Genomic DNA, 9,969 nt, shown 5'->3' on the forward strand with positions numbered 1-9,969 from the left:
CTGATGATACCTTCCCGCAACCTGCACCTGGAGTTGTATGCGTCCTTGACATACTTTAGTCAGGTACAGTGATCACGTGCCCGTCCATTGGAGACCCAGACATGTAATCAATGGTGTGGAGTTAGGGGGCTTTGTTACAGAAATGAGGAATTAGGCTTCATGGGCACAGATATGGCAGAGCCACCTGTGCCCGTGGCCACCACCACGGCTGGTTTCTGCAGGGAGGTTTCTGCAGGTTGGAGGTCACCCTATGGCCCCCAGATTGACAATCAGGAAGGATCGATGGATGCAGACAGGAGTATGGAGGAACTGAAACCCCCAAGGGTGGAGACCTGGACCTGGAAAGGGGCAAAATGAAGCTAGCAGGTGTCCCTTGCTGTCTTCATCCATGCCCAGGGGTGAGATCTGCCCGAGAAGCAGGTGTCCTCCACCAGGAAGCCACACACATGCCCGGTCCAGGCTTTGGATGAGCCAAAGGAAATCTCGTGGCCTACAAGCCCAGTATTCCTGAGTTTCCCTTTGCCCCAGACTCTGATATGGCTCACCCCACCTTTGTTACCTGTCCTATTTAATATTTGGAGAATTTGCTGACCATATGTTTTCCTGCATTAATTTTTATTTACTTTTTTTTTAAAGATTTTATTTATTTATTTGACAGAGAGAGATCACAAGTAGGCATAGAGGCAGGCAGAGAGAGAGAGAGAGGAGGAAGCAGGCTCCTTGCTGAGCAGAGAGCCCGATGTGGGACTCGATCCCAGAACCCTGAGATCATGACCTGAGCCAAAGGCAGCGGCTTAACCCACTGAGCCACCCAGGTGCCCCTACTTTTATTTTTATAATTAAAAAAGATTTTATTTAGGACAGAGTGTGGGAGAGAGAGAACATGAGTAGGGAGAAGGGCAGAGGATGAGGGAGAAGCTGACTCCCCACTGAGCAGGGAGCCCGATGTGGGACTCGATCCAGGGACTCTGGGATCATGACCTGAGCTGAAGTCAGATGCTTAACCAACTGAGCCATCCAGGCACCCAAATTTTTATTAAACAACAACAAACCTTCACATTAATATATTACCTATCTTAATTATTGAGTGTGTTAGTTCTCCGTAAATTTTGCACCCTGGGGCAAAGCCTCAGCCTGCTGATGGACACCGGAGAGTGGACTCAGCATGAGTCAGCAGGTCAGCGATCATGTGGATGCCGCTGTGCCGGGATCCCAGCACAGACTCTCCAAGTGTCAAAAACCAATGCTGCTACTTCACTTTTGCATTCCAAGGCTCACATAAAATGTCCCTGTGGCCACCAGCACCAAGCCGGGACCACAAGGGGAAGGGGACACTGGGAAATGTGCTCTTAGCTTAGCTTCGTGGAAGCAATTCAAAGGCACGATGACAGCCCAGCGTTTTGCACGGTTTTGTTCTACTGTGTGAGAGACGTTGATGCGTGCCCCAAGGCCCCAGCAGTTTCCCTGGAAGCACATTCACAGGATGTTGAGTCACTCCCTGTGTCCTTACCCTTCCCCAGTCGCTATGTCTGGAACCTGTTGTCACGAACACTCTTATAGCTGTGGATGATGTAGCCACGTGACCTACGTAAAAACAACCCCAAGCTACAGACAGAGACATGGGTTTGAAAGACCCATCTTGTCTGAGTGATGGACAGCTGCTGCCGGGATGCGCGTGTCCTTGGTCCTTGTCCAGATGCCGTCAGGTCGCGTTTGTTGGCTGTCGGGTTCAGGCTGGACACTCACACATGTGGCGTCTGGTTAGGTAGCTCAAGGCTGTGATGAGCGCAAAGCAACCCAATGAGCACCGTCGGTTCTGGGACCAGGTTCTGTGACGTGTCGCACAGGTGCCGGTGCTGGCTGTGGGTGGCGTAGCCAGTGGGAAACCTTCCAGCAGCGTGGAGAAATAGAAACTTCCTGGTGCTTTCCCAGCTCTATGCCTGGGCTTCAGTTCAAGATGAGCCATTTTATTCTGCCTGTTACTCTCTGCTGAATTGTGGGTTGTGGAGGTCATTGTATTTGTTTTCCAAACCCATGAACTGCCTGAGAGCCCCCAGATGACTCATGTTCCCCACACATGGCAGACGCACTGCTTCCCATTATTGGCTTTCGATGAGGCCAGTGTTAGTGGATTATGCCTAATTCTGGTGGAAGGAAATGACAGCCCCATGCTGTAATGTGTCCTCCTCCTCTGGTTCCTTCCCATGGTGAGATTTTGATTTCTCTCTCTGTTAGGAGGTGAACAACAGCTGACTTTAGGACTCCACCCACCCCCTACTTTTAACCTATGACAGGAGCTTGAAAGACATAATATTCTTCTGATGTTCAGTTTGGAGGGTAGAAAGGAGATGTTTTCCCTTGCCCCAAAAAAGAAGAAAAAGAACAACTTTTATACCTTTAGCTCAGTGGGAAATTCATACTGAGTTCTGATGCATTAAGTGGTCCCTAGACAGAGATTTGAAAATACTTCCAGCTGTTTAATTTCAGTTGGCTCTATGGAGGGGAGAGCTGCCCAGAGCACCTGCGTGTCAGCCATTCACCCAGAGGCCAGCAGTTAACAGACCAGCTAGTCCTGAGCACTGTGTGGGGGACCACTGCCACCGCCAATGACAGGATTAGTGCTTGGATGTACCTCGAAATGTATTAAGCAGGAGACTGCCTGTGTGTGTTCTAATCCCTGTGGTGATGGCCATTCAAAGAGCACAAAGAACTGAAAGGTAGAAAGAGGCATGTTTTGCATATATATTGAATTTTATTCACAGGGGGAGTGTGAAAATTTAGTGGGAAGTTGGAAATATTTCTAAAATTTTTTTTTGTACCCAGAAAGAGGGAAGGGGAAGAGTTAATCAACAGTGAAAGGTCTGGCTTAGGGAGAAACCCAACGACTTCCTCCACAAATGAGAGCATGCCTAAGTGTTCCATCCTCATGAACGGTGGATTTCAAGAGAGTCCAGTTGTGAAACTATAAAAATACCTGTGTGTTAAATTCCCGTTTCAGGAGGCATCTAACATCTGAGTAAATTATGTTTGAATCAGCAACATTTGCACACCGTGGTTTCCTCTTCTGGTCTGAGGCGTTGCGCCCAAAACGTGGAGGAGGGACAATGCGTATCTCTAGGATTCTATTCTTCACGACATGTGTCGACACATTTGGGAGTAATTTGTATCCTGGGTAAGCATTGTGCCTTTGTTCCTTTCCGTTACCTGAGTCAACACTTCGAGCTGAACATGTGTGAGGGCTCAGGCCACCCCATTTGAAGATGAGGAATATTTCTTATAATCTCGGTGACTCTACAACACCCCTTTGGTTTTTGGTCCCTTCCTCCTTCAGATGCATCTTCCTCAGCTGTCGTTACTGTCCTTTTTAGTCCCTCCTGCAAGTGCTACCCATAACTTTTAAAATTAAGAAGTCATTACGATGTTATGATCTGCATTTTTAGGTTAGCTCCTTCCATCTGTTTTCTGTAAAAGATAATTCTGCGAAGTAAATTTGGCAAGGTTTTATTTAATAGTAATATTTAAAAAAAAAAACAAACCCTAGCAAAGGCAATGATCATCACAAATAGAATGAGAGAAAGACCATGCTGTTGGAATGTGACAGATTTTACGTTAGGACTAGGTGGAATGTTCCAGGTGGCTTCTGTGAAGCAGGAATTTCTGAGCCAAATTTCCAAGAGAAAAAATATGGACATCAACAGTCATCACTACAGGGGAAGGAGATGGGCAGATCTGGAATTCTTATGTTAAGGATAATATAAAAAAGTGAATACAGGAATGATCTCATTTGTTCTACTCTGGGCCTCTCCATATCTTTGGAGTGCAGTAACTCCAGTGGTTTGCCATATTGGAATATTGGCTGAATGTTTAAAACTCTCAAACATCCTTGGGTGTCATCCTTTTCACCCTATGCTCGTCAGGGGTCAGCTTCCCTAAATGTGTGGCGGGTCTCTATGAATTCCAGGTTCCTTGTCCTTCTGGAGCATCTTGGTGGGAAAGGATCCTTTCTTACCAACTCCGCTCTTCCCTGGATTCTCTTCTGATCAGCACTTGGGGGCTCCAGATGCCTGGAGAGGGTGCCGCCTTCTCTGGTGGGTCTCAGCAGACAGTTGGGGTGGGGCAGGGTCCCTTTCTTCTTTCAAATTGGGCTCTCAAGTGCCCCAGGAGCCATCACACTGGTGACGTAGTCTTTCCTGAAGAGTTGGGGGCAATTTAAGATGGGAATGACCATGCAGGGATGGAGAGGTTAAATGTAGGTTCACCATAGAACAGTTGCCTGGGGTCTATAAGAAAGCATCTAAAGGATTAAACCCTCTCCAAAAAAGTTCACCATAGCCACCCCATCCCCATCCCAGGGCTCACCTGCCATCTTGCCTCGTATGTGCCAATCATTAAAAATCTTCTTCTTCTAGGGGCACCTGGGTGGCTCAGTCGGTTGAGCAACCAACTCTTGATTTCAGCTTAGGTTGGGATCTCCAGGTCGTCATATGGAGCCCTGTGTCAGGCTTGGTGCTCAGCGGGGAGTCTGCTTGAGATTCTCTTTTTCCCTCTTTCTCTGCCCTCCTCTCCTCCCTCATTTCAGACGCTCTTTCCCTTAAAAAAAAAATCTCTTTCTTTTAGCCTACTGCAGAAGAATTGCTACTCACCTTTGGGGAACTGTCACACCCCCTGCTTTCTGAGCAGCCTTCATGTCTGAGATACTGAGTCATGGCTGACATTGGAGTTTCTGCAGAATGGTCAATGCTGGCCAGTGATGCACCAAGTTCCCCTTCTTCCTCACAATGCCCAGTGCAGTTTTTGGGGGAGTCTAGGGAATCTCACACTACGTGGTGGACCAGTGAGAGCACAGATCCTTGTGGCTCCCACAGCCCTGTGAGTGCAAGCCCTTTCCTATTGCAGGGGTTGGACCAAGCTAACAGAAGCATGTCTCCCAAGGACCAGCAGCACTCTTCCCCAGTGACCAAACCTCCTAGATCTGAAGTTGCAAGCTGGCAGCAGGAGGCCGAATGCAGGTGATAGCACAGAGTTATAAAAATATCTGAATTTGGATTATCTGTTGGCAGGTTGTCCCCTTTCCAGTTCACTGTGGTCCTTACCACTCCCTGTTGAGTCCTGCCTGCTCCCGTATTGATTTTACCTACCTGGGTCCTAAAGTCATTTCGGTGTGTGATTGGGTGGAGGAGGGGAGATTACATATAACCACCTCTCCCTTCCGTGAAGTCTGTGAAAGCCTTGGGCACAGTACATATGCTTGCCCCTGTTTGGACTTCACAGACTCAGAAAAGAACCACATTCCCCTTCATGGTGTCTCTGTTTTCACACAAGATGTTTTGGAAGGGTGGTTATTGTCTGAACATCAAAACACCCAGGTCCGAGGGTTTTATGCTTGAAATGGACTGATTCAGTTTCAAGATTGAAAGTTGATGGATATTAAGGAGGGCACATGTTGTGACGAGCACTGGGTATTATACATAACTAATGAATCATTGAACACTACAACTAAATCAATGATGTACTATACAGTGGCTAACTGAAGAGAATAAAAAAAAAGTTGATGTTATCACATGAAAGGTGAAATCAAAGCATCTCTTTAAAGATCTTTGATCTGGACTTAGAAATGGAAACAGAGAAAGTGAGGGAGATTGAGTGATTTCTCAGACAGAGTGGAGATTCTGGGTAGGACTCATGTCTGGGGCTTTCACTTGTATATCAACAAAGTCTCCTGGCATGAGGACTCAGACACAACATGAGCCCAAATAAACTTTGGTCCAGGATAAAGATAATTAAAAAAAGAAAGAAGAAAGAAAAGAAAAGAAAAGAAAAGAAAAGAAAGAGGAAAACCCTCTGGCAATGAACTCTTGGTAGGACTTTGAGATTCTGTTCTAGCTCTACTGGTCTGACCCAGAGCACAAAACAGGACCTGAGTGTTAGCCTGAGGGCTGGAGCTGGGGAGCCAGCAAAGAGAAATGCAGTAGTTTCTAAAAGTCTGGACTTTTAGATTTTGCAAATTTGATTAGACAATCACAGCAATAGTTTTCTCTGATGAGTGTAGTATTGTCAACATCTCACTTGGCCATATAGGCAAGGTTGAGAACAAAATCAAACCAGTGCCACCTACTAGCAAGAAAGGAATTTTAGAACCAAAGAAGTAGGGTGGACATAATCTATGAGTGAGAGCAGTTTCTCCAAAGAAAGATAATTGTCCAATTTAAACCAATAAGATAAGAAAAATGAGGGACATCATTCAAAATATCAAATGCAGAGAAGATGCATTAGATGAGTTTATTTTGTGTTACTCTGTTTTGGCAGTAATTTTGTCCACTTGGGAAGATATGGGTGGTGCTGTAGAACAAGGTGGCCCTGGATTACCCAGCTTGTTCCACCTGATACTTCATTTTTTATCACAGTCACCATTGAGGATTGGGTTGTATGAGAGTTTTGATAATATTTTACATATTTGGAGAATTCTTCTAATCTGAGGGGAGGTCAGACAAACAACCAAACAAAACCATAGCCCCTTTCCTTCAGTGGCTTCTCTGGCTCTCCTTGTGCAGGGCAAGAAGAAAGCAGGAAGAAAGATACTTAGGGTTATGTAGGATCCAAGGGGAGCCCTTTTGGATTGCGAGTCTGGAGTCCTGAGGGCCCGTTGGAGACAGAATATGCCAGAGAGAAATGTTGGGGAAGGATCATCAGGGGGTAAGACGGGGGGATCCAGAGGTGTGTGCCATGTTGACTTCAGGACCTCTATTTTTAGTTTCAAACTCAAGACAAGTTCTGTAGCCGTCTGAATTCTTTATTTTCTCACATATAAAATGAAAACCCCAATAGTCCTACCTCATTGGGTTGCTGGGTGGATTATCTGAAAGGTGATGTCTTTGAAGTTCTTAGGAGCAGTCCTGATGTGCCATAAACCCTCAAAAGAAGGTCGCATTTATAATTAGACCAGAGCATTATCGGACAGATTAATGATTAATGGAATTAATGGATGACTTAATGATAACAGGGCACCTGTGAATTTTAGGATTAGACATGCTATTTCTCTAAGTCAGAATGGTTGTGCCTGACAGGTAGTGTGACGATGTACTCTTGCCTGCATATATTAGTTCCCCAACTTAATTAACAAATTATTTCTTCATGTGCCAGAATTAAACTATTTAATTAATCTACCTAACTGGTCTTTGATTAGTGGCCCAAGAGTGGGATACATTTACAGGTGAAATTTATTTCTAGACATATCTGTCTTTCTCTGCATTTCATGTATCATATTTTAGTTTTAGATAGAAAATCCCAGAGCTATTATAAGGGCAGTGGGCAATGAATATGGGGAGGGCTATTTGGAAATACCTAATTGAATGCTTAATTCCAGCCCACTCACTCTGCTGCCCAGATTATAATAAGGATTTTGATTTTTGAATTTTTACAATTATTACTGGTCTCAGTAGTGGACTTTTTCAAAGGGGAAAAATAATTATGAAAAGTAGAACCTGTGACCATATATATATGGTTCTCTCTTTCTGACATGAACTGTTCTGGGGGAATTCTTCCTTCAATCCAGCTCATGGTAACAGTCTAGAAAGTAAAAAGCTACATAGCTGAGTATGAATTACATTGCTGTGTTTATATACCTATTGCTAAGTTCTCTGAACTACATAGAATCTTTTGGGAAAAATTGTGGGAAATATTTTACTTCTTGTTTTTTTAAGAGCACAATATTCTAAAAATTGTTTATAAGCCTGGAAGCAAAGATAAATATAGTTATTTAAATAAATAAAGCTATTTTTCTTGGTCTAGAGAAAAAGACTATATATTAAATTAGAATATTTAGACATAGACACATATATGTAACTTTATTATATAATAAAATCTATATTTTTGAAGTCAGCAGTGAGTCAAGATTATTTGCAATCACTTTATTTCTATTGATTTTTTTTCCTGCCCTGAGCATATGTCCATATTGGAGATTTACTCGTTGATCCTTGTGTTTTCTAACAGTAGACTGATTATAATAATTCAGTTGAGACATTCATTTCCAGGGATGTGGGCAGGGTTGATGTCTTGGACATATAAAATTCTCAATGCATCATCCATAGAAAATTCTTGACAGTGGTTGAAGTGAACAACCACTGCAACCTAGTGTTTTTCTTTATCTGGGCACCACTTGGGGCAGAGAAAGAACTTCAGGTGGCACTTTCTCATACTGAAGAGACAAAAATTATGGGGCAAAATTCCTCCCATAAGATGTGCTCCCCTGGGCTAAGTCTGAGCAGTGGGTTGGGGGACAAGAAAGAGGGACTCTGTTGTTGCCCTGGTGAGCTAGGGCCTGGGGTCCTTGTGTCTGTGTCCAGGAATGTAGCTGGGTCAGGCCGAGCAGACACTGTGGTGTCATTTGAGTGCTGTCGAAAAGTCGTTCATCAACCACACCTTGCCATGAGTAATAACTATTGCGTTGGCCACAGGAAATCATGAAGGCAGACAACTTCTGAAATGACAAATTTTCTTTACCAACCTTGGAAAGAACATGGTCAAACAGAGGCACTGCTCATGTGCCTCTCCTCCATCCAATCCTACAATCCTCAAGAATTGTCTAGGAAAGAGATCCTGCCTGTCCAATTGGAATCTTGGGTTGGCTCCCTCATCTCAATTCTCTCCTTTTCAGTATTTCTTCTGACAGTCCTTTTTGCTCTCATTCCCTTGGTTGTCTCTTGGAGCTTGAATATGGCTCTTTTACTTTGTGGAATGGACGGTGCCTACTGGCTGCTCTCGAGATCTGACAGACAGACTTGTCCAGAAACGTAATCATTCAAACCCTGCCTCATTCAGCAAAACTCTAGAAACCCTGGTTCTTTCTTATTTCCTTACATTCTTCTGGTTCTTGGGTTTTCAAATGATTTCTGTTTTAAGAAAATTAATACCTTGTATTTTAAATTAGTTTAGTTCCTGCGACATTTTCTGTCATGGCTTTCCATAGGAATAGGTGACTTTGGTGCGTCCCTTTCTGCCTGCAGTGCATTTCTTCCTCTCATCCATCCCCTCTTTATGGAGAAAAGCCACTGATCTTTCAAAATGTAGTTCAAGCAACTTTTCCTCCATCTTCCAGGAAATTTAATCACTTCCCCTTTTGTGGGCAACAGTAGTCCTGACTTTGTTCTGTAACCACATGTGTCATACTTTATGGTACTTACTTAGTTGTATGTCTATTATTATTTATTAGTCAATAAAGTCCTTGAAGAGTGATAAAGTCCTTGAAGATATATATTAATCATTTTCATATCCCTTGTGTCTGGCAGAACGTTTATAGTAGACACTCAATAAAGTCTTATTGTCTGAACCTAGAAAAGCATCATGTGATATATAACACACAGGGGACCTAGGGTGCTGGCCTATTGAGGAACAGGAGGTGGGGAAAAGTGAAAAAGAGGAGGTTCCCTGGGACAAAGCACTTGGTTTGGTCTTCTCTGAGAATGCTGGTATGACCCAGCATTTGAGGTGACTCTGAGATTCCTGAGAGATAGGTAGGCTGGTGAAGGTCCAGTTATAGAGCCTGAAAGGGAGAAAGAGAGATCAAGGCCAAGCTGTAAGTATGAGCTCTTTTTCCATAAGAGGTATTTGGAGCCATATGTGTGGATAAGATTGCCCCGGTAGAGAGGATAGAGTGAGAAGAGGTGAGGACCTAGGAATCCAAAGCCATGTGCTTGCAAGTTTGTCAGAGGAAGAGAGCTAGAAGTGAAGCTGGTGATCGCTAAGTTACAAAAGGCAAAGATGGTCATGTGTTTGCAAGGATGGATGGTCAAGGATGTTGGTTATTAAATGAGAACTGAAGAAGGACTTGGTAAAACAATGAATAAATAACCAGGGCAAGTGAGATGAAGAGTCTCTCGAACTTCTTCTGTCCGAATGTGAAATCATTATTTCCCCCAATACAACGGGTCTGTGTTGAAAGGTCCTCAGGAACAGTGATTCCCTTGGAGGGTG

This window comes from Neovison vison, chromosome 1 (genome assembly GCF_020171115.1).
Source record: "Neovison vison isolate M4711 chromosome 1, ASM_NN_V1, whole genome shotgun sequence".
Lineage (NCBI taxonomy): Eukaryota > Metazoa > Chordata > Mammalia > Carnivora > Mustelidae > Neogale > Neogale vison.